General features: G+C 42.5%; 1 protein-coding gene and 2 long non-coding RNA genes across 3 annotated transcripts in view; 1 reads left to right on the top strand and 2 right to left on the bottom strand.

Moving 5' to 3' along the window:
• The window catches only part of LOC139015138 (uncharacterized), a 326,688-nt gene that overhangs the window by 299,356 nt on the left and 767 nt on the right, over positions 1-26,565 (top strand). The window lies entirely within an intron of this gene.
• On the bottom strand, positions 1,840-5,845 carry LOC139003072 (uncharacterized). Its single transcript, XR_011470209.1, has 4 exons — positions 5,721-5,845; positions 5,427-5,542; positions 2,509-2,688; positions 1,840-2,158 (listed from the first exon to the last, which is right to left on the bottom strand). It is a non-coding gene; the product is annotated as an uncharacterized lncRNA (long non-coding RNA).
• Positions 14,728-26,565, bottom strand: part of WDR72 (WD repeat domain 72) — a 305,723-nt gene continuing 293,885 nt past the window's right edge. Inside the window, exon 21 of the transcript XR_011472409.1 lies at positions 14,728-14,788. The gene's annotated coding sequence lies outside the window, so the exon portion shown is untranslated. The remainder of the gene's footprint in view (positions 14,789-26,565) is intronic.

Raw genomic sequence — 26,565 nt, 5'->3', positions numbered from 1 at the left:
CAGAAAAAGAAAATATGTATTCCCTCCCACACCTAACACCTCTTGGTATTATCATTCTTTTTTATGTTTGCCAATCTGATAAGGAAACCTTTGTACTTCCTCACTGTCTTGATGTACATTTATTTGATTTTTATGAGGGTTAGATACCATTGTATATAACATATTAGCCATTCCTATTTGTGTGTGTGTGTGTATGTGTGTGTGCGTGCACGCACATTGCTTGTTCTTGTCTTTTGCTAATTCTTCTACTGTAGTTACTCAACATTTTTAAACATTTATTATGAACTCTACCATTTCCCACATTGGCTCATTCAATATGGAAGGCCTAAAAACATAGGGTCTTTATTTCCAGAAGAAATGAAAATTTATAACACACATTTACTCCGTAAGACAGCATTACATTAGACTTTTGATAGTAGCAGTGTACAGGGTGGGGCAAAAGTAGGCTTATAGTTGTTTGTAGGGAAAATAATACAATCATTAATCATTAATAATCCAAGCATGAACTGTGTTTTGCATACGCACAACTGTATACCTGCTTTCCCTACTCAGTATTTACTAAGAATTATTGAATTATAACTTCAGATACCTATTTGAATTCAACCGTTAGTGCTTAGCGCAATATCCACTGTGCTGTGTTGTGACGGCAAAGTCATAGCAACACTGACCCAGTGGGGATGTGATGCCAGCTTCTGGAGAGATGAAGGAAGAGCTCACCCCCTGGAGGGCACCTAGGGGTCATTTCTTCAAGGATGCTGTAACCCGGCACTGTGCCACCATCTCCTTAAACATCCTGGACGTACTTGAAAGTTTGGTGTTGCCAGACACACCTACCAACTGCCAGGGCAGAAAAGGCTCAATCTCTTTCAAACTGCAGCTTTTAGCCAGTTTTGGAGCAGCAGCAGCGAAACTCATTTACGCTGGTCCCATGTGGCTTTCTGTCTGGTATGGATTGTTCAAGTCTCTCCGTCCCACCAGCAAACTGTAAGCCTGATGCTAAGTTGTCTCCTGTGTACCATTTTGGCTCATATAGTTTTGCTCAGCCTGTCATCCTTCCTTCTCAGTCTTAGAGGATATAAAAAGGAGCCCTTGAAGGACATACACAATTCCTAAATATCCCAGCAACATCAAGATCTTGCCATAAAAAGCATTATCCTTTATCTATATAGCTCCTCTCGAACTACAGTGAAGAGATGAGCAATAAACCAAGGCTGGAAGCTCACACGTTTCTGTTCTGTAAAAATCTGAGGGAAGAAAACATTGGGGTTGAAATTACCTTCCTTTCCTTCTCCTGCTGCTGTACTTCCCTTTTCCATGTGCCTCATCCATGGCAAGCCCAAAGTCCTGTCACTGGAGAAACACCGATCTTCATTGTACAACTTAGACTACCTGGGACATGACCATGGAAGTCGCTCTCACTCTCTGGAAACGATATTCATACTTTTCTTCAAAATTCACATTTCCAAGTTGGACTAGATTTGTGTGGATTTTCTAATTGGAAACTGACTGAGTTGCACTGAAAATATTTAAATGTTGCTGGCAGATCACAAATAGGATTTTTGTATGCATTTAATAAACTGCCTCTCAGAATTGTTTTTGTTTGGTTTTAAATGTGGGCCCACGAGTCACAATCCACACAATTTCATTCCAAAATTTAGAGATTAAAAGAATGTTTGGTTGTACATGTTTTTTCATATTCATTAAAAGTTTAAACATATTTATTGTAAACATAAATACAGCCAAATTTTTCAAAACAATAGATATACATTATATGTAAAGTATATATAAGATATGTATATCTTGGAATAAAAACTAGACATATATGTGTTTCATGTTTCATTTATTTAATGGATTGATAAAGCAAACATGGAAGTGGACTATTCAGCTTCTTCTTCTGTATATTTTGTCTATCCGCCCCCCGTTTTACTGTCTCTTCCCCAAGGCAATAAAGCTCTGTAGGGTCTTACATGTCATCATTTCAAGACCATGTAGGCATCTGTACAAAGCTATTATTAAAATTGCTGAAGATGTCCTCTAGCATCCTCTTGGAGATTCAAAGGCTCATTTCCGATGCTTGTTCCTTATTTGGAAGCACTCAGTAATAAAGCAGGAAGCCCCAAACGCAGGCCCCCTCGAAGATGGCTGAGTGGTGTTCAATCTGGTGGCAGAAAAATAAATAAATAAAATTATGCTGGTGATGAGACATCACTTACATATACATGCAGGAAGCAGAGAAAGGCTCTCCATGCTGGGACTTTATAACAAGGCACATATTGATGTGTCCTTCCCTCTAAAAGGAAGGGTCAACCCACTTAGCGGCAGCAGTGCAATAGGAAGGAGTGGCCTGGAGAATGCCTGTCAGGATTGGGTATCTTCACGGTGGCTGGGGCAGTGGGGCAAGTCTTTCAAACATCCCAACAGTAAAGCCCAGAAGGTTTGTCCTGAGAGTCACAGCCAGTGTCTCTGCTAGACCCCTCTCATGTTCTTTGCCAGGGGGTCTGGACTTACCGTCTCAGTCCTGGAGCTGTCCTCTTGCTTTGCTGTGGACATTTCTGGCTCAGCTTTGTCCTTCCTCCTCTCAAAGCCTTCCCTGAGGCCGCAGGACACTGGAAGCATGTGGACTTAGAGCCAGGTCCACCGTGGCCTCTGCCATACTATCCATTTCTCAGGGTTGTGGTACGGATTACCCTATATAATAAAAGGCTAATATGCAAATTGACTGAATGGCAGAACAACCGGTGGCTATGATGTGCACTGACCACCAGGGGGCAGACATTCAATGCAGGAGCTGCCCCCTGGTGGTCACTGCTCTCCCACAGGGGGAGTGTTGCTCAGCCAGAAGCCAGGCTCATGGCTGGCTAGCCCAGCAGAGGTGGAGGGATCCTCTCCTGTCTTTGCACTAGCGCTCAGGATGTCCGAGGGGAGTGGGCCTAAGTGCACAGAGCCTCTAGGAAGGTAATATTGAATAGTCACAGTTGAAGCTGAAAAATGAGTGCATGGGGTTCATTTTACTATTCTCTCTGCTTTTATGTATGTGTATTTCCATTAAAAAAATCATTCCATGAAAAGGAATGAATATAAAGTACCATAATAGATGATTTCTATTTCCCCTTCCTTTCCAATCTTCACTCTCTTCCTCCTCCTCAGAGCTTGTATGATAGTCATTCCTAGCCTTCAGGTAAGTGTGCCTCAGGTAGAGCATGGTTGAAGGGTAGCTGGGCCTGCTGCATCTGCCCTCAGATGCTCCTTCGTGAGGCCCCTAAGGAAGACACCATCAGGCAAAGGAGCCCTTATTGTAAGCAGAGGTTCTAAATCCAGACCCCAGTGTGCATGGCCCATGCCCTGGTCCTGCTGTGGGGTCTGTAGGGCATCCTTCTCACAGGCCAGAGGCACACCTACAGCCTCAGCCAGCTGAGTAGCTTCTTCATCTTTGCTTTGGGCCATCATCCTAATTTTGCACCTGTAGATGCTTCAACTCTCATAATGAGAAAAAATAAATTGAAGGGAAGGAAGAGGCAAAGAAAGTACTCTTCCCAAGGGCCTGAAGCTGCTCTTCTTGGGGACCAGGCTCTCAAGGGATAAATCAGAAAATGCTGGGGTGTGGGAGCCATGAGGAACAGAGAGCTAACTCTTCAAGAGATTCCAAGTTGTATTCCTCCTTTCCTCACTCCTTCTCTTCATGGAGGCCCAGGCCACATCCTTATTCTTAAAAAAAAAATAAAATTAAAAAAAAATAAAATATATATATATATAATTTCAGAGAGGAAGGGAGAGGGAGAGAGAGATAGAGACATCAATGATGAGAGAGAATCATTAATTGGCTGCCTCCTGTACACCCCGCACTGGGGCACTGGGGATTGAGCCCACAACCTGGGCCTGTGCCCTGACCCGGAATCGAACCGTGACCTCCTGGTTCATAGGTCAATGCTCAACCACTGAGCAACACCAGCTGGACCACATCCTCATTCTTAACATTCTCTTCCTGGGAGGAGTCAGCCCGCATAGGGTTGGTAGTGGAAAGAGACTTGAATTCTTCCCAGAAGAAATGGAAGCTTAGGGTAAAATGATTTGTTTGAAGTTAGAAACCAGGGGTGGGGGAGGGGGGGAATGGGATGGGTAAATTAAAAGGAGCAGTGAGACAGGGGATGTGGGCTGAAATAAGGAATCTTACTCCATCTTTTGATGTTTGTCTGTGAAGAGCTTTTAAAGCCTTACCTCTCTCTCTTCTTCTGCCCACACCTGGGAAAGAAGAAATCCCCATGCTCCTTTCCCACCAGACAACCACATCATATCATCTCCTGCTCTCCTTTGGAAGTGCTCGCCTTGGCCCTGCTCCCACCCATCATAAACCCCTGGCCTATCTCCTCCCTTGCTCTGTCAAGTCATTTTCAGACCAATCAGAGCTCTTTCCTACTACTCTCCCCCAAATGCCTCAATTATATAAATAAGCAACCTTTTATAACCTCTTGATGTGTGTGTAGCATCATCAGTCTCAGCATCTGTACCAAATACTGTTTCTAAAGAGTGGCTCCCACTCTGTTTATTCTATGAATGAAGGGAGTCATGGATAACATTAGCATTAGCATATCTGGGTAATGGGATTATGGGAGATTTGTTTTTCTTATTAGCTCTTTTTCTTTTTTTGTATATGTCTAAGTAGTGAATATTTTAGGCTTTTCAGGCCATATAGGCACAGCTACTCAACTCTCCTCCACACTCAACTAGTAGTGTGAAAGCAGCCACAGACAATGCCAAACAAATGGGCATGGCTTTGTTCCAATAAAACTGTATTTGTGAAACAAGGTAGAGGGCCAATTTTGACCTGCAGATCATAGTCTGCTCTGATGTTTCTACACTGAAAGTCTATTACGTGCATGATTAAGAAATATAGACATAAAATTTTAAAAATTGAGATACATGGGTCATCTTAATTAAGCCCCAATGGTTGGCACTTTTGGGGGTGATAAAAGGAGACAATAAGAGCTGACATACTCCTTATCTATGGCTTCTTAAGGGGCTGGTTTACTTCTAGAGAGGAGTCTTAGAGAGTTAGATTGTCCTGCCCCTCTACTCTATGCTGGACCCCTGGCCCTGCCAAGATTAGTAACAGCTACAGAATTACACCTTGCAATCTAGAATGAAATGCACATCCTTAAAAAGAATCAGTCAGTCCCAGCCCTCTAGTAGCAATAGAAGAACTGAAAAGCTTGGAAAACGCTTCTGAGAAATTCAGCATGCTGCCATTGCGTGGCCTTGACTTGGTTTTACTCCTCACTTAGACTTAGGCTTTCTTCTTTCTGCTGACAGGACTGGGACCTTTTAGGAAAGTACAAGGGGGTCCAAGGCACTCCAGAGAACCCTACCTTCTGCCCCGCAACTCTGGGGAATTCCACCACAGTTTATATTTTACCAGGAAAAATACTGACCAGGCTTCCAAAAAGCTGCCACGTTCACAGGCCCCCGACTGTTTCTTTTAAAGTGTGTCTGTCTAATCAGCAGGTTTGCTGTGAAGGAACCTCCAAGTGTGGCAGAAATTGTCTTCCTGTGGGGAGAACAGTGGGGGAGCAGGTGCTTGATCGTGGGAATGTCAGAGCTCAGAGTAGAGGCAATTATTCTCCCCCATGTCACTCAGCATGGAGGAGAAATTAGCAAGGAAAAAGCAGGCAGCTGCTCTCCCCTGGGTGTCCAGGGCAGCTATGAGGAGAGGGCGCTCCGCACACCTGGGCACACGAGCTGTGCTGGTGCCAGCAGCTCTCACGGGCTGGTGCTCAGCTTTCTGAGATGCACCGCAGAGGCCTGTCCCGGGAAGAAGCTGGAAGGAGATGGATCGCTTCTGGACCCCTTGCAGGAGCTGGAGGTGAAACCAGGAAGACGAGGCTCACGCATTTTCCCCAGCAGGGACAGTTTTCAAAATCAAAATTAACTTAGAGGAATAACATTATATCCCCTCCCCATCTTTTTTAAAAATATATATTTTTATTCATTTCAGAGATGAAGGGAGAGGGAGAGAGAGATAGAAATATCAATGATGAGAGAGAATCATTGATCGGCTGCCTCCTGCACACCCCACACTGAAGATCAAACCCGCAACCGGGGCATGTGCCCTTCACCGGAATCAAACCTGGGACCCTTCAATCCGTAGGCTAATGCTCTATCCACACATATTCATCCAGGCTCAATTTTTACCCAAATTTAATGATAAAACCAGTGGTGCTTTGTTCCTCTTTTTATGAGCTAAACCCAAAGATAGGGCCCCAAACAGCGTATCTGGAGAAAGGGAAGGATTTTAATAAGATGACCTTCACCCACATCTCCTTCAGGGCAGGACAGGCTATTAATTCAGGCTGCCAAGGGCATACGCTGTCATACCCAGCTAGACCTGGTGACCAGAAGGTTCAAGTTCCTTTGGGGCATTTCTGTGTGAGGTACCTGATCTCTCTCTGCTGTTTGCACTATGGGAAGGGTAACAAGATTCTAACAGAGGCCTGAGAGAAAGGACACTGTATTGACTGGGGAAATGGGATTTTTAATGCAGTCACCTGCCATTTCTGTGTGGCTTGGCAATCCTATGCTAGACTTTAGGTTTCCAGAACTTATTTGTCTCAGAGGCAAAAATGAGAACTCCATGGGGTTCTATAGGGTTTAGTTTCTAAGTATGTTAATGACTCTATTAGCTCCAGGCTGCAGCAAACCAATCCATAATCTCAGTGGTTTAAAAAATATACATTTTCCTCACATCTGCAAAAGTTCAATGAAATGTTTCTGTTTGGAGGTGGCTTTACTCCACATGGTCACTCAGGGAACCCAGGCTTCTACCTTGTGGCTCCTGCTTTTCCTCGGGTCTCAAAGCTGTATCCAGTTCCTGATGGGTGGGGAACAAAAAAAGGGGAAAGCATATTTACTTCTTATCCACTCAGACCACAAAGGGACACACATCATTTCTGACCATGTTCTTTTCATAAAAATTAGTTGCACAGCCACACCTAGATGCCAGGAAACTGTACACACAGTCTCTCGTGGGCAGCCACTGTCCAGCAACAAGCTGACACTACGCATCTGGGATGGTCATCTGGCTGTCAGTCCATTCCCAGCCCTGCAGCCCCTCTCAGACTGCATGCCGATGCTGCCACTCACATCCAGGATGACTGGATGTCCTGAGATATGACTTCATTTTGACCTTCACTATCCCTTTATTATTAAAGGTCCCTCAGGTAGGTTTTCTGCAAATGCTTCAGTCTAAGCTACAGGAAGATAGGGAGCTGGGGGTAAGAGTTGGTATTCTCAGCAGGAAGGCCAACGTGTCTGTTTGGTGAGAGGGGAGAATTCATGGTCATCTGTGTGAGAGGTGCAGCCTCACACCTGAGGGATATGACTGCAACTAGGAGGCGATCTAAGATGGCTCAGTGAACAGAGTTTCGTTCAAAGTCATTGCTATATCTTGAGAAAGAACAAAGTTGGAGGGATCACAATACCAGATATCCAGCTATACCACAAAGCCACTGTAATCCAAACAGCCTGGTAATGGCACAAAAACAGGCATATAGATCAATGGAATAGAACATAGAATCCAGAAATCAACCCAAGCCATTACGCTGAATTAATAATTGATAAAGGAGGCAAGAACATACAATGGAGTAAAGACAGTCTCTTCAATACATGGTGTTGGGAAAATTGGTCTGCTACATGCAAAATAAATAAATAAATAAATAAATAAATAAATAGAAAGAAAGGAAGGAAGAAACTGGAACACCACAAGAATAAACTCAAAATGGATAAAATACTTAAATGTAAGTCATGAAACCATAAAAAAAACCTAGAAGAAACCATAGGCAGCAAAATCTTAGACATCTCTCATAGCAATATATTTATGGATATATCTCCTAAGACAAGGGAAAATAAGGAGAAAATAAACAAATGGGACTACACATCACTTCTACATAAAAATAAAAAGCTTCTGCACAGCAAAAGAAACCATCAACAAAATGAAAAGGGAGCCCACTGATACATCTGATAAGGGGTTAATTTCCAAAATATATAAGGAACTCATTCAATTTAACAAAAGGAAAACAAACAATCCGTCCAAAAAAAAAATAAGCAAAGGACCTAAGTAGAGACTTCTCCAAAGTGGACATACAGAAGGCCAACAGACACATGAAAAATGCTCAAAGTCACTAACCATCAGAGAGATGCAAATTAAAATGACAATGAGTTACCATTTCACACCTGTTAGAATGGCTACATCAACAAATCAACAAATGACAAGTGCTGGTGAGGATGTGGAGAAAAGGGAACCCTCGTGCACTGCTGGTGGGAATGCAGATTGGTGCAGCCACTGCGGAGAACAGTATGCAGTTTCCTCCAAAAATTAAAAATAGAACTCCTATTTGACCCAGTGATCCCACTTCTAGGACTATATCCCAAGAAACCTGAAACACCAATCAGAAAGAATATATGCACCCCTATGTTCATAGCAGCACAATTTACAATGGCTAAGATCTGGAAACAGTCCAAGTGCCCATCAGTAGGTGAGTGGATAAAAAAGCTGTGGTAAATTTACACCATGGAATACTATGCAGCTGTAAAAAAAGAAGGATCAATTACCCTTTGAGACAGCATCGAGGGACCTGGAGAATACTATGCTAAGCAAAATAAGCCAGTCAGAGAAAGATAAGTATCACATGATCTCACTCATATGTGGAATCTAATAAACCAAATAAACTGATGAACAAAAAAGATCCAGAGACATAGAAACATGGAACATACTGATGAATCTCAGAGGGAAGGTGAGGGTGGGTGGTGAGTGGGGAGAGATTAACCAGGGAACTTATATACATATATGTGTAGCCCATGGTCACAGACAATAGTATGGTGAAGGCCTGGTAGGGGTAGGTGCAGGGTGAAGGGGCCAATGGGATAAAAAAGGGGGGGGCATCTGTAATACCTTTAACAATAAATATATTTTTTTAAAAATATATCAAACCCTAAATAAAAATAAATCCTAGTTATAATAAAATTCAATAGTTAAATAAATATTTGCGACTAAAACAAAACAAAACAAAACATGAAGTCATTGCTCTGAGCGAGACCACCAGAGTTTCCCTTTCTTTACACTGAGCATGCATGATCAGATAATTATTTTAGAAAGAAAACCATAACCATCTGGATTTCAGGGGTGCTAGTCCAATTCCCAGTTCTTTCTGATCCATTGCAACACAATTCTTCAGATATGTTTATCTTTTATGCCTTTCCTCCCAGGTCTTTACATTTCTAGGGCATTTTAAAGTTTCCAAGTCTTTTTTTAAAAATATATATTTTATTGATTTTTTACAGAGAGGAAGGGAGAGGGATAGAGAGTTAGAAATATCGATGAGAGAGAAACATCGATCAGCTGCCTCCTGCACACTCCCCACTGGGGATGTGCCCGCAACCAAGATACATGCCCTTGACTGGAATTGAACTTGGGACCCTTCAGTCCGCAGGCCGGCGCTTTATCCACTGAGCCAAACCGGTTAGGGCTCCATGTCTTTTTGGATCTATTTTCTCCTTGTTCCTTAGAAAACTCCTATGGGCTAGGAAGTACCAATAAAAGCTTGAATGACACAAGGTAGCTGATGTCACATGGCCAACTCAGAACAGCACTTTTACCCAGATCTCCCAAATGTCCTTAATGCTCTAAATTTAAGTGGACAGGGCTACCTCTCTCATCTCTTTCACAGTCACTCTTACCCAGAGAATTTCTGATCAGCCCTGGCCAGTGTCTCAGTTGGTTGGAGCATTGTCCACACACCAAAAGGTTGCAGGTTTGTTCCCTGTCAGGACACATATCCAGGTTTCAGTTTCAATATTTAGTTGGGGCATGATCGGGAAGCAACCCATTGATGTTTCTTTCTCTTTTCTCTCTCTCCCTCTCTCTTCTCTCTCTCTCTCTCTCTCTCTCTCTCTCTCTCTCTCTCTCCCTCTCTCTCTCTCTCTCTTTCTCTCTCTCTCTCTTCCTTCCTCTCTCTCTAAAATTAATAAAAAAATATATCTTTTGGTGAGGATTAAAAAAAAGAATTTCCGTTCAAAGCACCTTCTGAATACCAAGCAATGGTCCATCCACCTCCTCCTACTCCATTCCTCCCTGCGAACCTTTCAACAGCAGTGAATCACAAAAGTTTTCTTCAAACCACTGAGACTAGAATTACTCACCACTTACCTTGGCACACCTTCATCAGTGTAGAAAGAGAAAGGATTTTTATAAATCATCACATGCATGGTCCCCAGCTCCAAATCCTCATAGTAAATCAAGACACCTCCACACCTCATTTTGGATGGGGCATGGAGCACATGCAGAGTACCATGGCCATTCATGGAAAAGAATCGCTGCTCTCTCTCAAAATGATGAAGTTCCACTCCAGGCTCTCTTGGGAAGAGGTGAAGAGTTTCCGCTCCTGACATGCTGCCCTCAGTGGCCTTTGTTCCAATCTTTAGACTCAAATGAGTGAGAGGCAACATAGCTGAATGTGCAGAGCATGGCCTTTGAAAAACCCAGTCTCTTCCCTGTACTAGCTGTGTGACCGTGGACACACTATTAGCCATCTGTTCCTCATTTCTCACCTGTAACATGGGAGTCATAACACTTGCCAAGGTTGAGGAATTATATGAGATATTTTAGGGAAAGAACGTAGCAAATAGTAAATGCTAAAAATAGCAACAAATGATTACTATTTTAATTATTACCATAGCCCTAGAAGAATGGATTTTGAGACAGATGAACAAATAGATAAGCAAATGATCAGCAACCAGAAGCCTAAAAGAAAATGTCCTGTGCCTTCCTGTCTAAAAATGCATCCTGTGCTTGCACAGGTATGCAGGTATGCAAAGATGCATACACAGGGTTTTCACCGCTACATTACTTGTAAATGCAGAACACAGGATATCTTTGACTTTGGCTAGTTGATCATGCTAAGTCTAGCATTGCATTAGATGAGCAGTCTACTTACTTTTATAAGAGGAAACACTCTGGATCCGGTGACCAGAAGTCATATTTAATCACCACAATAGAGAGGTGCAGCCCCATCGAGCCCTGCACCTGAGCCAGAGTGCAGACCCAGGGCCCCTGAAATGGAGTGTGGGGTCCCCTAGAGGAAGGAGCTTACTACACTGCTAAAAACGTACACTGTGAATCCCTCTCTGAGGCCTCTCTGTGATAAGCCCATGGGACACCATGACAACTCACTTCAGGCAGGACTGCTACCACCCACTCCTCAGGCAGGAAGATGAAGGTCACCCCGCCAGACAAGGGACACCTGTAGCCCAGGGACAACTGTAGCCGAGGTGCTGGCCAAAGACAGAGAAATGTAGAATGAGTAATAGGAGAAAGTAGTTACAAGTACCAGTGTAACCATGTGATAAGTTGCAGAAACAAAGATTGGAATAGTTATGAGCATTTCTTCCTTATTTTGATATAAATACATTTGCATATATTTTAGCCAATTTGTCTTCCCCTTTCACACTTCTCTAACACAAAGATGTGTTAAGCAAATCTCATCCCAAGGAAAAAAAATTGTAACTATGTGAGATGTTGACTGTTGGCTAAACTTTTTGTGGTAATCATTCCATAATCTACATATATAGAAGGCTAATATGCAAAGTGTCCCCTCGGGAGTTTGACCGGGAGACCAGGAGTTCAATTGCTTGCTATGACATACGCTGACCACCAGGGGCTGGCACAGAACCAAGGAAGGGCCTGGCCAGCAGCCAGAAGGCCCCAGATGAGCCTTCATTGCCAGCCAATGCTAGGGACCCTACCCGTGCATGAATTTCGTGCACCGGGCCTCTAGTATATATATGAATCCAATCACTGTGGCTTACACCTAAAACTAATACAACATTATATGTCAATTATATCTCAATAAAACTGGGGAAAAAAGATGTATCCATAGTAGTTAACCTTATAGCTCAGTATGTAAAGTAGACTATCAAAAAGGGATGTAACTCAGAAGAAGAAAGAATATCGGCCAGATATGAGTAAAATGACTTTCTGTTCTCTTTTGTGGAGAGGGTTAACATGTTTTGATTGGAGGAGGAATAGTTGCATCATGTTAAATGCAAAAGAGATTTTACTGTTGTCATTATTTGGAAGTTAAGTTTGGTGAAAGAAATGTGTATGGAAGCCACATTAACGAGGAGTGGACTGTGGGGGCTTTATATTTTATTAACTTGGTAAGCTGAACTGCATTTCCCTGAATTCTTTCCTGTATGATTTTGGGTTAGGGTTGGCCATAGGAGATATTTACATAAGATTGCGGAGGTGAAGTTAAGCAACAGCCTCCTTCATGCCCTGCAGGTAGCTGTCGGGCACTGCGGCAGCCCTTACGTATGGTTGCCGACACACTGGCTCACCTTCTTAGTGTGGGGCAGCACCCAGGCCGGCAGCTCCCACCTGACCTAGCTCTTTACCTTGCAGGGCCAGGTGTGAGTTCAGTCCCATGGACAATGGTGCCAGCTTCTGCAGGTCACTCACCTCATCAAGCTTAGAGTAACTAAGAGACAGTCTTGGGTTCCAGTCTGCCTTGGCTCTCTCTTCCTCCCTGTCCAGTTCTCCCCTCCCCCCACCCTGCTGCTATCACAGCTGACCTATAGTAACCTCTGCTCAACACCAGGTGCAAGAGCCTTATGGGGACTATGTTATACACTTCACATTACTTGTAAATGCAGAACACAGGAGATCCACGATTGCGTAAGGTCTAATCCCTGTTAAAAATCCTTTATCCCTACCACTCAGAGTGGTCCTGATTCTCTAATCAAACTCTGACTGATACACTATGATCTTAGTTTTTATTTAACATCTGATCATTTGGATATCTGGGTTTTTTTTATGAAAGAAGATTGATTATGCTGAGCCCAGACTTCCCGTGGCCACAATTAGCTGGAGCTGAGCAGTGGCTATGCCCTGAGATGATGCATGAAGTGTCCAGTTTGCCACAATCCCCATATGGCCCTCATTTATATTTCATGCCTGGTCCCCAGAAGCTTTTGGGTTTGTGGTCCCTAAACTGGAGGTTTCCCTAAAAGGTCTGGTCTGATTTCTAGTCACAGGGCACGAAGCCTTTGGTATTACCTGGCAGAACAAACCGCATTGTCGGGTTGACTAAATAGCATGTAACAAAAGTTCCAACACCTCATTAAAATAATTATTTATTCCTCATTAAATTATTATTCCATCCTCAGTAAGCATAACCTAATACCCACATTTTATTCAGATTAATTCATTTCAGTTGATAGAGTGATGGAAAGTATACTTTTCACAAACTTTGAAGTTGGAAGAGATGTGAGACAATACCTGGTTGAACAGGTTCCAAAGTCTGCTCCACCATCACCCAGGTTCCTCTGAGACTCTTTGGGGCTCAGAGATAGGGCTGTGCATGTCAGCGGGTGAGGCTTCACTTGCCGGGAGCCAGTCCATCCTTGCTGCTAGACACAGTCGCTGCAGGAAAGAAACATCTGCACAGCATATGTTTCAAGGGACCTGGTATATATAGCATATTGTTCTTAATATGTTTGCTCTCTTTAGCGCCATGTGTTTTAACCAAGGTCACCTCTCCGAGAAAGGTTGTTTCCCCAGGTGGGGATTTTTCCCTGAGGTTAGGGAGGGGATACAACCCCTTAATTAAGTGCCAGGCGGGTAGTTAAGCTACATAATCTTTACTCCCTGGAATGGAGATAAGAACCGCCCTAACCTTTGTAATAGAAATTGACAGGATTAAAATCGGCTGGTATAAATATGGATGTAACAAGACAATAATCATCAGAACCTCATCAGTTCCTAACCAGAGCTCCGACCAGAACTTTGGCTGGAAATCCTGGCTATAGGTCCTGACTAGGCTGCTGATCAACTGAAGGCTGTCTTCGTGTCATTCCTTCTTCGCCGACTCCGTCCACACCTTTGGGGACCCCTGGACCTGCTGGGATTGGACCCCAGCAACCACTCTGTTCAACGAGAGAAGCTTCATGTTACTCACATCATGTTGAGTTTCTGCTTAACTTTCTTTTGCTCTAAAGAGGGACCTTATCTAAACCTCTCATTTCACAAATGAGGACATTCAAGAACAAAGAGCCCCCAAATTAACAAGGAGCAACTGAATAAGATGCAATAAGATCTCAGGATCCAGACTTCCATCCAAGATTCAGTCCATTCACCCACTATCTCAAAAGGCAATATTGGTTGTGCCAAGAGAACTCAGATGGTAGCCAAGACCAGATGTCATGTGGGTAGATCCGCTTCATGATCACGCAGAAAGGGCTAACCCTAGGATGCTGCTGGTTTCCTCCCAGTGGCACAGGGAGACTCTAATCCCCTATTATCAGTCCTTTGTGTTTGTTGTTCCTGGACCTGAATGAATAAGAAATAGAGAAACACTCAGAAGTTATTTATTTCCCTATTTAACTGAAGCAGTTTATTTGTTTTGCCTTAAAGAAGAGGCATCTTGTTCCCTTTAAATCCACTTAGACAAAAACTGGATGTTATTGACAGAAGGCCAGTGATATGCATCTCAGGTTTTATATGGGGATTTTCATTTTGTCACATCTAGTTTAAGCCACCAGCCTAATTTAATTACAATTAATGAATCACCATTTACCCTGAGGCAAAACCAGGTTTTCTTGCTGAAGAGGTGTTCAGTGCAGAGCATTCAAATTCATGACCTAGACCTCAAATTAACGGGCTGTCCATTAAGAATGGATGAGTGGCTTTGAAGACTGCATTTATCGGTTGTCGACAGTCCTCTCCTGCAGTCCCCAGCAGTCCCTTTGGAAGAGACAATCAGAAAGGGAAGATACAGCAAATGAATGTCCCTGATAGCCTACCTAGCGCCCAATGAGGTTTCATTAAAGTGCAGCTCTGCCCTTGCGGGGTGAAGCCCATGAAGTGGTAGAAAGAAATCAGCCCACTGAGAAGTCAGATCTTTCCCACAGCCCCTAGGGTCTTATTGTTGGGAAAAGGCTAATAGAACCCTACTCCAAATTTGTTCAGTGAGGATTTGGTGAGTACTTACTATGTGCCTAAACCTCGATATATTTAGCAATGCCAAGATGCATAATATTACCTATTACCTATAAATATGAGGAATATAGACAATCTTGGGCTGGGATAGGAAGGTTTACCTTGTAGAGTTGTCATGCTATGTTTGTCAGGGTTGATTATTCAGCTGGTCTAATTATTTGGCTTGGTGGCCCTTTCTTTCTTCCATTGCTTTATTGGTCAAAGAGGGTAGAGGCTATGGGAGCTGTGCTTCCATGCTAGGACTTCAATTGGTACAGGATTCAGAGACTAAGATGGGTTGGATGGTGAGGAGAGGGATCTCAGCAGGTGTCAGAATGCCCCTAAAAGGTGAGAAGGCCTGTGGGAATGCATTCCTGGTACTGATTTCAAGATGTTTAAAGGTGATCCACAGCCAGGCCCATGGATAAGCAGGCCACTGCTCTGTCTGGAGGGGTGAGATCCTGTTGGTGGTGACAGGAATTATTGCTGGCTCAGCTTCAAGGACAAAGAGTTGCACTCCCATCTGCAGTGTTCTTTGAGTAGAGGCCGTGGCTGCAGTTGCTCTGAGTGGAGCCCCACTCTCCCACAATCAGCCCTTTCATCTTTGTCCAGTGCTGTGGTGACTTCTTAAGCCACAGCCATAGGCTCCACACTGCCCTTCTCCAGACCCCCTCATGTCTCAGGACTCCTGGGTCACTGGCCTATCTCTATTTCTCCCAAAAAGCGTAAAACTAGGTAGCAACGTATCTTCTTGCAATTTCTACCTCTGCCACTTTCCTGTAATCATTTCCTTATTGCAGGGGTCCTCAAACTTTTTAAACAGGGGGCCAGTTCACTGTCCCTCAGACCGTTGGAGGGCCGGACTATAGTTTAAAAAAAACTATGAACAAATTCCTATGCACACTGCACATATCTTATTTTGAAGTAGAAAAACAAAACAGGAACAAATACAATATTTGTATTTGCATGTGGCCCGCGGGCCATAGTTTGAGGACCCCTGCCTTATTGGAACAAACTCTCTTTTCAGGTTAGCAAATCACCCTGCTGCTTCTCTCAGATTCTCTGTAGAAGTTCTAACAGCACATGAGGCTGAAAAGTGGGACTGATGAACTGCATAGATGGGGACAAATGTGCTAACTTTGAGAAATGAAGTTCATGAAGATTGAATTTTACTTCCTCCAGATAGTCCCTCTAATTCCTCTGACCAGCATCTCTGCTTTATCTAACAGTCCTTGGCACATTATGAGCTAAGTTTGAATGTTCTATTTAACATTTGACGCATATTCACTCATTTGGCAGGACAGAGTAGGGCCTGTGGGATCATATACATGGAAGCAAATAACCCAGTTCTTTCTTTCCCTCAAAGATTTGATCACCTTATTGAAGAGACATCATCATCCATACCACACAGACACACACACACACACACACACACACACACACACACACACAATTAAATAGTAAGACAACAACATAAGAGTTGTTACAGGACAAGGTACAAGAAATGTTAAATGAGTGTTCTCAACTATAGGTGTGATATGAATTGGGGAGGAGTCTGTGGGCCTGGACCTGGGATGTCAGGACACCCTATAAGACTGATTTAAGCTTTTCCAAAAAGAGGGTGAGAATTTGATAAGCAACATGCCAGTTTGCCATGATAATATAACATCACATTCTCTATTTATTTAATGTGTGTCCAGGTTGTCTCCATAGCCAGACTGCAAGTTTTTGAGTAGAGGGACCTGCCCTATGTTCCTGTTGGATCATTCTCCCCTATATCAGTCTTGCAGAGAAAAAAACATAATGTCTCTAGGATTGCATGCCAGAGACAAGCACTGAATTGAACCAGAGCAAGTCACGCCCTAAAACATTCCTGCTTGGCTTGTCCAAAGAGGAAAGAACCTGAGCTTGGAGGCCAATTTGAGTAAAAAGGGATCTTCAGACAGCATCAGGACTGACCAGCAGACCCTGAGCGATGGATGAATGGATTACTCTGACACACAGTTTCTGTGAAAGAGAGGGCTAAGGGACTGCTTGGCTATAGGAACCAAACAGCCCCATTCACCTGCCTCCTTAGGCTTTTATTGTAGCAACAGCTTGAACTAAAATTAACCTCTAGATCAGCGGTTCTCAACCTGTGGGTTGCAAGCCCTTTGGGGGTCAAACGACCCTTTCACAGGGGTCGCCTAAGACCATAGGAAAACACATATATAATTACATATTGTTTTTGTGACTAATCACTATGCTTTAATTATGTTTAATTTGTAACAATGAAATTGGGGATCACCACAACATGAGGAACTCTATTAAAGGGTCGCGGCATTAGGAAGGTTGAGAACCACTGCTCTAGATACTATCAGCAGAGTAAATATCCTTGAAAAAGCACATGCTTCTACAAGGTTGTGTCTAAAGACTAAACACAGAGATTCCAGTAAAACACCTGGGGGATTGGACTTGTTTGGAAAAGTCATGGCAGGGGCTGCCACCTTTGGCAAGGTCCCCCTAGAGGCCCCCAACCTTTCAGAGAATCCTCCTTACAGACTTTCCAACCAAGTCCCGTGTTTCCCCACAACCAAGACCCTCACAGGAAAGGCAACTTTCTTTTCTGTAGCATGGTCAGAAATTCTCCCTTGTAGCTTATAACTTTCAAGGAGATCAAAATAGTTTATGCTAATAATTCTTACAATGACCATCTGATATCATTTTCCCCATGAAGCTTAAGATTCATGGACTCTCACTTGCATAGACACCTTCTAAAATCATGTATCTAGTCATCTTAAATTCCTTTTCTTAATGAGAACCCTTCACATTGTATTTCTTAGTCCCCAGAAAATGAGTTTGCCCCTGTAACTTATCATCCATTTGCTAAATGCTTTTCTTATGGAAGCTTGAGAAAACTATAAGCCAAATTATATAAATTATATATAACATAAACTTTATGAAGAATCCCAGAGAGGTTAACTGACTTCCTCAAGGTCACACAGCAAGTTAATAAAGGTACATTTACCATCTATAAATGAGTTTCAGAACAGAGATGAAATATTCTTATAAATTTTCCAACATTGAATATTGGAATCTTTTCATCTCCTCTCCCAGACCATGAAAATGAGAACACAGTTCTGAGAAACATTATGTTCTTTCAAAGCTACACTCTGCTTGTAAGGTGAGAAGCATGGAGTTGTGGGTCTAAGTCACCAGGTCTCATGGGAGCAGACACCAAATGGAATTAGCTGGTTATGTATTGGTGCTCAAAATTCACCACATTCTCCACTTCAAACAACAGCAGCAAATGGATAGAAAACAGCATTGGGAAAACTGACAATTTAAAGATATAACTGAAGATCCAAACTGTTTATAGTTTCTGAGTTTCATTTTGTTTTCTGCCCTTTTTTGCTATAGTGAAGTCAAATGTGTCCCATAGAATGGTTCTTTTGTATAGGAAGGAAGTGTGCCAACATCCAGTCATACGTGAATAGTTGTTCAGTCATCAAATATTTAGTGAGCATCTCCTGTGGGCTCCACACTGTGTGAAGGGCTGGCCACAGCCTAGTTGTGAATGCTGCAGAGTCATGGGCTATTTAGGCAACTATATCCCTTTCTGCAAATCCTTTGGCCTCAGATCCCTTAAACTGAGGCTCCATCATAGGGGCAGGTACAGGAGTAGAGGGCCTGTGTGAGAGGGCCATGTGGCCAAGGCCCTCAACTACAGATTTCTGACCTTAAAGTGAGGCTTTAGAGATATCATAATAAGATGCAGCAAAGACATTCATAATACATCTTGAAATGTGTGCCATTTCCAGACCACACAACCTTAGTGCATTACAAATTTATAAAGTTTTTAAAGTAAAACCTTCCATTATCTTATAAACAACACATTCATATATCATGGCATTTTTTGGCAACAAAAGTGTTAAATGTTCTACCAACATTGAGGTTCATTAGTTTATATAAGCTACCTCCAGCAGGCATGTCAGTGAATTCCTCTCGAGAAAACACAGCACCATCTCCAATGGTTTTCTTATACATGCGGTCATCTCCATCTATTTTATGATTAGCCAATGCCTCTCCCACCTGGAGGTAAGCTCCTACCTTGTTCACTACAGAACCCCTAGTGCTTGTCTGACACAAAGCATAAGTACTCATTAAAACATTTGTTGAAGAAATGAATAAAGAAGTGTAACCCAGAAGAGTAAATAAGATGGAACGTGAATGACTATTTGCCAAGTATGATAAATGCTTTAATTCTTAACAACTCTGAGATTTGGATGGATAACTGTTGTTATTCCCCATTTTATAGATGAAAAATTAAGGCTTAGTGTTCTTTTAAAAGATTACAGTGTAGAGCATGCATTTAAACCTATGATTACCTGACTCCATAGCATGAGCTTTAACCGCTTAATTATTTTGCTTCACTATCTTCTGACATAGACAATGACAATAATAACAATAATAATAAATATTGTTGAATACCTTGTTCTTATTACTGGGCTGACCACTTATAAAAGTTATATTGATTATTTTTACCAAAAGCTTCTGAAATAGGAACTATTGCTCTTTCCATTTTATAGATGGGGAAAATGAAGGGTAGAGGGAATCAACTAACCACTAATGAGCTATTTAAATTATGTTGAATGTCAACAAATAGAACAGTCACACAAATCCATGTAACTTGATTTTTCTTCTCCTGATTTAAATTACAAAGTATACAGACGTTTCTAGTAATATTCAGAGAAGCAATTGCATATTAGGAGTTTTCTCAGAAGTTGGTGTCTCACAAATGAGAGCCTCTCTGTTTTGGGGGGCTTTCGTGTTATTTCCAGCAATTATTTTTCATTTACCTCTGCTGAGCAAGCCAATAATTGGTGACTTCCCATCTAATCGCTTCCCTGGATGACAAATCACATTACTCTGAATTCCCCATCGCTTTCTAAGTCTCTCCAAGGCCGGTGGTCGAACACAAGAAATGAAACTTTGATCACTTGTGTTCATGACAGAGAAAATGGGCTTCCGGGGGCCCCAGGTGCTGGTGGCAAGGCCCATGAACTCTGGAGGCCCTGGGTCCCTGGGGCTGATGAGGGAACTCTGATCAGAGACAAATCTTACAGAAGGTGTGGGGCCATGTGCTTCTAGAAGTGTGGGGCTTATGTCAGTTCCTGTGGCTGCCAAGACAAATTACCACAAGCTTAGTGGCTTAAAACAATAGAAATGTATTCCCTCCCAGTTCTGGAAATTAATTCTCTTAATGAAGTCGAAATCAAGGTGTCTTCAGGGCTTTGTTCTGCTGGAGGCTTTATTAGAGAATCTTTCCTTGCCTCTTCTGCTTCTGGTGGCTGCAGGTGTTTCTTAGCTGTGACTGCAAATCCACCCTCTGCCTCTGTCTTCACATGGATGTTTACTCTTGTGTCTTTTCTAAGGACACTTGTCTCTGCTTCTCAGAATCTAATCAGACAGACTGATCCAGTCCTCTGATCAAATACTCATGATGCAATGCGGCATGTTCTCTAAAAGATGTATATGCAAAGATCATGAAATGTGTTCAGTGGACAAAAAGAAGGAAGGGCAGGCAGGCTAGATTCTCATTTATTTTCAAGGTACCTGAGGACCAGCGAGACTGAGTGGTCCAAGATTCCACAGTTCAGACATGATGGAAATAACTCGTGAACCCAGAGCTTCTGACAATTGCTTAGAGGCCACATGCTTTCTGGCAGCTGAAAACAAAGAGGTTGTCCTCTGTCAAGGTAGATCATCAAGTTCTTAGTGACTTTCCTTTGAGTTCTAGAGATTTTTATTAGATCTGGAGAGACACTGTGGGGGAAGGTCTTACAGACTGGTCGTTACCTAATGGTCTTGCTTTGTCTCCTCAATCATTTTTTTCTTTACCTTTTCTTTTTTGAGTTAAGAGATGCTGGATATGGAAACCTGACCTATCTTTTGATAAAAAGTTTTCAAACATCAATGAGACAGGATAACAAGGTCCCAGGCCAAGAAATAGAATAGTTTAAATTGTAATTTTACTATAAATAAGTTGCAAATTGACTTCCTCTTCAGCCGAATACCGTAGGACAGTGGTCGGCAAACTCATTAGTCAACAGAGCCAAATATCAACAGTACAACGATTGAAATTTCTTTTGAGAGCTAAATGTTTTAAACTTAAACTATATAGGTAGGTACATTGTTATTAACTTAATTAGGGTACTCCTAAGGCTTAGGAAGAGCCACACTCAAGGGGCCAAAGAGCCGCATGTGGCTTGCGAGCCACAGTTTGCCGACCACGGCCCTAGGAAAAGACTTAGAGATGAGTTTTGCCTCAGTGCCCCTCTTTGCCACTATCTCTGTTTACTTTATTCCTTCACTCAGAGGCTCCATCTGGGGAAAGGGGTAGAGACACAAGCACAATAAATTACTGTGGGCACGTAGGGGGTCCCCAGGTTTGGGATCACCCAAGATAGTTCCATTCAGTTCAACAGACATTTATTGAGCATCTGCCAAGAGTCAAGAATTGAGCTTGAGGTGGACCCAAGACAAGGACGTACAGGTTATGCCTTCAAGGGGCTTATTGTTTAAATGACTCAAGGGGCAGAGACACTTGTTGCTGAGCAGAAGGAACAAATACATTGGAGACAAACCCATTGTCAAGGTGTCTATCCATAGGCCCAAGGGATGGATGGCTAAGCCCTGGCAGGTATGTGGTTGCAGATGGCTCACACTTCAGTGAGACATGGAGATGGAGGGAGAGCACATTTCTATGTGCTTATAGAATAGTGGGTTAGATTGAACCTGCAGGCGGCAAAGTTGGGGATGGAAGACTTACGGCAGAACAGTCCCTGGTTCATGAAATCTTACTGATCCACATGGTATGGATCAGTTTTGCTGCCTCAAAGAATGTTGGCATTGAAAACAACCAGCCACACCTCCTTTAATGGAAGAGTGTTATGAGAATAAAGAAAGTTAGTAAACTGTAATCAATATTTTTTACGCTACCAATTAAGCTGGGTGTGTCCTCTCCTCCAGGCTTGCTGCTGGGCTTTTTCTGCTCTGAGACAAATTTCAAAGAAATCCTGGCAAGTAGTTTCTCTGGGGCCTAGTTGCTTTTTTTATGGGGCATAATTCAGTCACAGGTTTGTTGGTAAGCCTTGTACGTTTGAAAATGTACGTGTTTGTTTAGCAATTCCAAAAGGAGTTACTGTTAAAACCACCTTATGTAAATTCTAAGCAGCAGCTTCTTTCTTGTCAAAAGCTACTGTTGCTATTTTTTGGACCCCATGGATAGTGTCACAGAGAGAAGAGTATTTCCAATACAAAAGAGAGCATTAAAAATGGGATAAATTAGCCCACCCGGTGTGGTTCAGTGGTTGGGCATCGACCTATGAACCAGGAGGTCAGGGTTTGATTCCCAGTCAGGGAATATGCCTGAGTTGCTGGCTAGATCCCCAGGTGGGGGTGTGCAGGAGGCAACTGATCTATGATTCTCTCTCATCATTGTTATTTCTGTCTCTTTCTGCCTCTCCCTTCCTCTCTGAAACTATATATATATATAAATGTGATAAATTATTGCAAAAGGGAAAAGAGATAGATATAAATGCAAGGTGTCTCAGCTGGATAGGAATAATCAGAAGCCCCCTAAGGATTAAACAGGAGTTCTGGACAACATAACCCCACCCCCCGTTGTAAGGCTTTGAGATAAATGTAGACTTCTTCCTTATATCTTAGACTGCTCCTCTCTGATCCTCATTTCTGGTGTTGTCTGAAATGCTTTCTTGAACACAGGATGCCTTTCTACTTAGTGGGAATGAAGATTAGTGTTGGCATTTCAACAGGCAGCCAGGAAAGAGACAGTTGATCCTGGGATGAGTGGTTGTTCTGAAGACTCAAGCAATTCAGGTCCTCTCAGCCTCACCTGTCTCTTCTGCCAGCCACTGCTGCAGGGACCAGTGCTCTGAGGGCTCCCTCCAGCTTTGCTCAAAGTACCTTGCCTCAGACTCATGCTGCACATCTTGTCTTTTGCCCTGGGTCTGCTACCTTGTGGGTCTCCACAGGAACCCATTTATTTGACTTCCTGTGTACAACCCCATTAGTGAACCTTTGATAAATGGGAGATAGGAGTGGATGTATAAACACCTTCCCCTTTGCACTCTAAGGAGACACTTCATAGATGCATTTCTATGACGTCTAAGAAGGTCCTCTAAGATGAAGCAATTTGCATGCGGTGATGATGCAAGGAATCATTGAATGAACCCCTAAAAAGTTACCATCTACATGTCTAATCTAGTTTGATGAAATCGGTTGAAGTCAATTCAAAACATGAATTTATTTTCATAGCTGGTCACCTTAAACTGAAATATCCCCTTCCCTGCTTCCTTCTCCATCTTTCCCTCATACTCTCTGGGTTCACATACCCAACAGTGCACATGCACATACTGGTAAACATTTCTAGGGAATACAAGGCAAAATGCTAATTATAAAAGAAAACTGTTTTTAGATAGTCTCTAGATCTGAATTAAAACAGGTAATCTACCTTTGTCATTCATGACCTTTAGGATTTGTAGATTTTAATAATTTTCATCAATTTGCAGGAGACTCTCAAGATCATTGACATATGATCAATTATAATAATGATGCTGAGACATCCTGAAAGTCTCATCCTGGTAGTCATTTGGCTAATGACTGACCCACTAGTTTAGAGTCCTCTTGGTTAATGTCATTCTAAGTTTGAGGATTCAGGAAAGTCGCAGGATTTACCTCAATCAAATGGCAGGGGTGTACTGTAATGGCAATGAAGAAATTGCACCCAACTTAGCAATTTTTTCTACAGTGTTTGTTTCCCCCTCCCCCTCTGTGGTCTGCTGACCACAGCTGAGAACCAATGATGTAGAGGGTGGGGATTTAGTTTGCTTGTAGCCCATAGGAACTAAACCCTGGATAGCATTCCTCATTTACTCCTCTTTTTATGTCATTTATTCATTTGGAGAGAATCTGTACCATCTTAGGCAGGAATCATTGAATGAACCCTTAAAAAGTTACCATCTACATGTCTAATCTAGTTTGATGAAATTGGTTGAAGTCAATTCAAAACATGAATTTATTTTCATAGTGGGTCAAATTCTATCAAAAACAACAACAGCAACCATTCACTAAAAAATGGCATAGGCCTCCAGGGTGCTGATAAAGTTCTACTTCTTGATCTTGGTGGTGGTTACATGCGTGTGTTCATTGTGAAAACTAACCAAGCTATAACCTTTGAATTTATGCACCAAACATCCTTATATGTGTGTTAAACTTCAGTAAAAAAATGTTTACTAAATATTAAAAATGGCTGCTGTCTGCTTCTATCTTTTTTAGAAAGGATTTCTGTTAGCGCCTGAAGTCTGTCCCATTATTTAGTACAGCCACACTTGTGTAAGATACCAAGGCCAGATTTAATCTTTGCAATGTCAGAGCTTTCACAAGGGAATTATTTTAATACTTGCTACCTGGTAAAGAGGCCAACCCAAGCCTATTACTAGCATTTTGATAGCCCTTCACTTGCCTGTGCTGGAGATTTTGGCTGCCCTTTTCGTCAGTGGTGTGTTTTTCATGCTTGCTCCTCACCTGGGTTTGAATGTAACACCTTTAGGAATATCTCTAAGAAATAGCCTCTGTTTGGGGACTTAGTTTTATTGGGAGACTGGAGAATCTTCGCAGTTTGGTCTAGAAATGCCGTTCCCATTTGTGTGGATTTTATCAAGATTTTTGCTCTTGACAAGGTTGTGAAATACACGAAGTTTTTTGTTCATGTACACATCACTTATTTGTTCCCCTGTTTATTCCCTCTACAAATATTTGTGAAATGTGTCAAGCACTGTGTTGGGTTCTTAATGAATAATAACACAGGTCCTCAAATAACATCAGTTTGTTCATTATCATTTCATTATAACATTGATGAGATGCCATAGGAACTTATACAATTAATAAACTCTTGTTTATATAATTATGGGAACTTAACTTTTATTTATATCAATTAGCCTATGGTAAGATTGGTTTTGTTATATGTTGTTTCACTTAATGTCACAGAACCTATCAACACCATTAAGCGAGGACTTACTGAATAGACCTTGAGAGAGGCATAGCAGATCTACTTAATACATAGTCACAAACCGGCAGCCAAAATGAGGAGACATTAAGAAACAACCTCCAAATGAAAGAACAAGAGAATTCTCTAGAAGAGATAAATGAATGGAGATAAGAAATTTATCTGATATAGAGTTCAGAATATAGATGATATTCTCAACAGCATGAGAAAAGATATAGTAACTATAAAAACAGATATAAAAAATGACAGCACAAATAAAGAACCCATTGTAAGGAATACACAGCAGATAAGGGGAAGTTTAGTGTTTAATCAGTGAATTAAAAGAAGGGTTGGAAAAAATAAATCAGAGAAGCAAAAAGAAAAAACAATTAGACCTTGGGCTCAAGGGGAATCTGGTCTAGAGCACTGTTTCCTCAAGTGTGTTCTTCACACTCTAGTCTCATAGAGGTTTCAGTTTTTTATCTATATATATAAAAGCCTAAGTGACCATTCTACCATTCGACTATTCAACCAGTCACTATGATGCGCGCTGACTAGCAGGGGGCAGACGCTCAATGCAGGAGGTGCCCCATGGTGGTCAGTGCACTCCCACAACAGGAGCGCTGCTCAGCTGACCGATGGGCAGCAGACACTGGGCTCACAGCTGGCCAGCTCAGCTGGGGGTGCGGCGGGAGCCTCTCCCGCAGACACGTCCCCTGCATGCCCCTCCCCCATGCAGACCGGAACCAGGATCAGCATCAGGACTGACTGGGCACGAGCCCACGGCCGCTTCTCAGTCATGGGCACACCAGTATCATCCTAGGATGGGTGCACGGAGACTGCAGCAGAACAGCAGCAAGTCTATGGAGCAGTGGCAGTGGCAGGCACAGAAGGGCCGGAATGAGGGGGAGCAGTGCAGCACCTGGACTGGGTTCAGGCTCTGCCCTGGCTGCCTGCCACTTCACGCACTACTACATCCCTCAGGGGACGTTGGACTGCCAGTTTCAGCCCAATCCCCAGAGGCCACGCCAAGGGACCCCACCGGTGCACAAATTCATGCACCGGGCCTCTAGTCCTATATAATAAAAGTCTAATATGCTAAGTGTCCAACTGTTTGTTTGACTGTTCAATCAGTTGCTATGATGGCACTGACCACCAGGGGGCACACACTCTTGACTGGTAGGTTAGCTTGTTGCTGGGGTACAGCTGATGGGGACTGGGCTAGACGGGCCGACATGCCCTGGAGCCAACCTCTCACGGTCCCTCCCTGGCCTCTAAAATATTTCTTCTCATTAATTTGCTTTCAATGTGCACAAATCTGTGCACTGGGTCTCTAGTTGGGAGATAAAGTTCTACATACTAATTTTTTAGTGTATATTAGCCTTAAAGGTTTGAAAATGTCAGGCCTATAAAAATGCTTATCTTTGTTTAACTCAGTTTTTCTCAAATTTCAGAATTTAGACTCAAATTCTGGGGAACATTAAGTACCCTGACG

Source organism: Myotis yumanensis, unplaced genomic scaffold (assembly GCF_028538775.1).
Source record: "Myotis yumanensis isolate MYYU_CA2020_CCGP unplaced genomic scaffold, mMyoYum1.0.hap1 SCAF_1, whole genome shotgun sequence".
Classification (NCBI taxonomy): Eukaryota; Metazoa; Chordata; class Mammalia; order Chiroptera; family Vespertilionidae; genus Myotis; species Myotis yumanensis.
The sequence above is the reverse complement of the archived record's forward strand: the minus strand, read 5'-3'. Positions and strand labels throughout refer to the sequence as shown.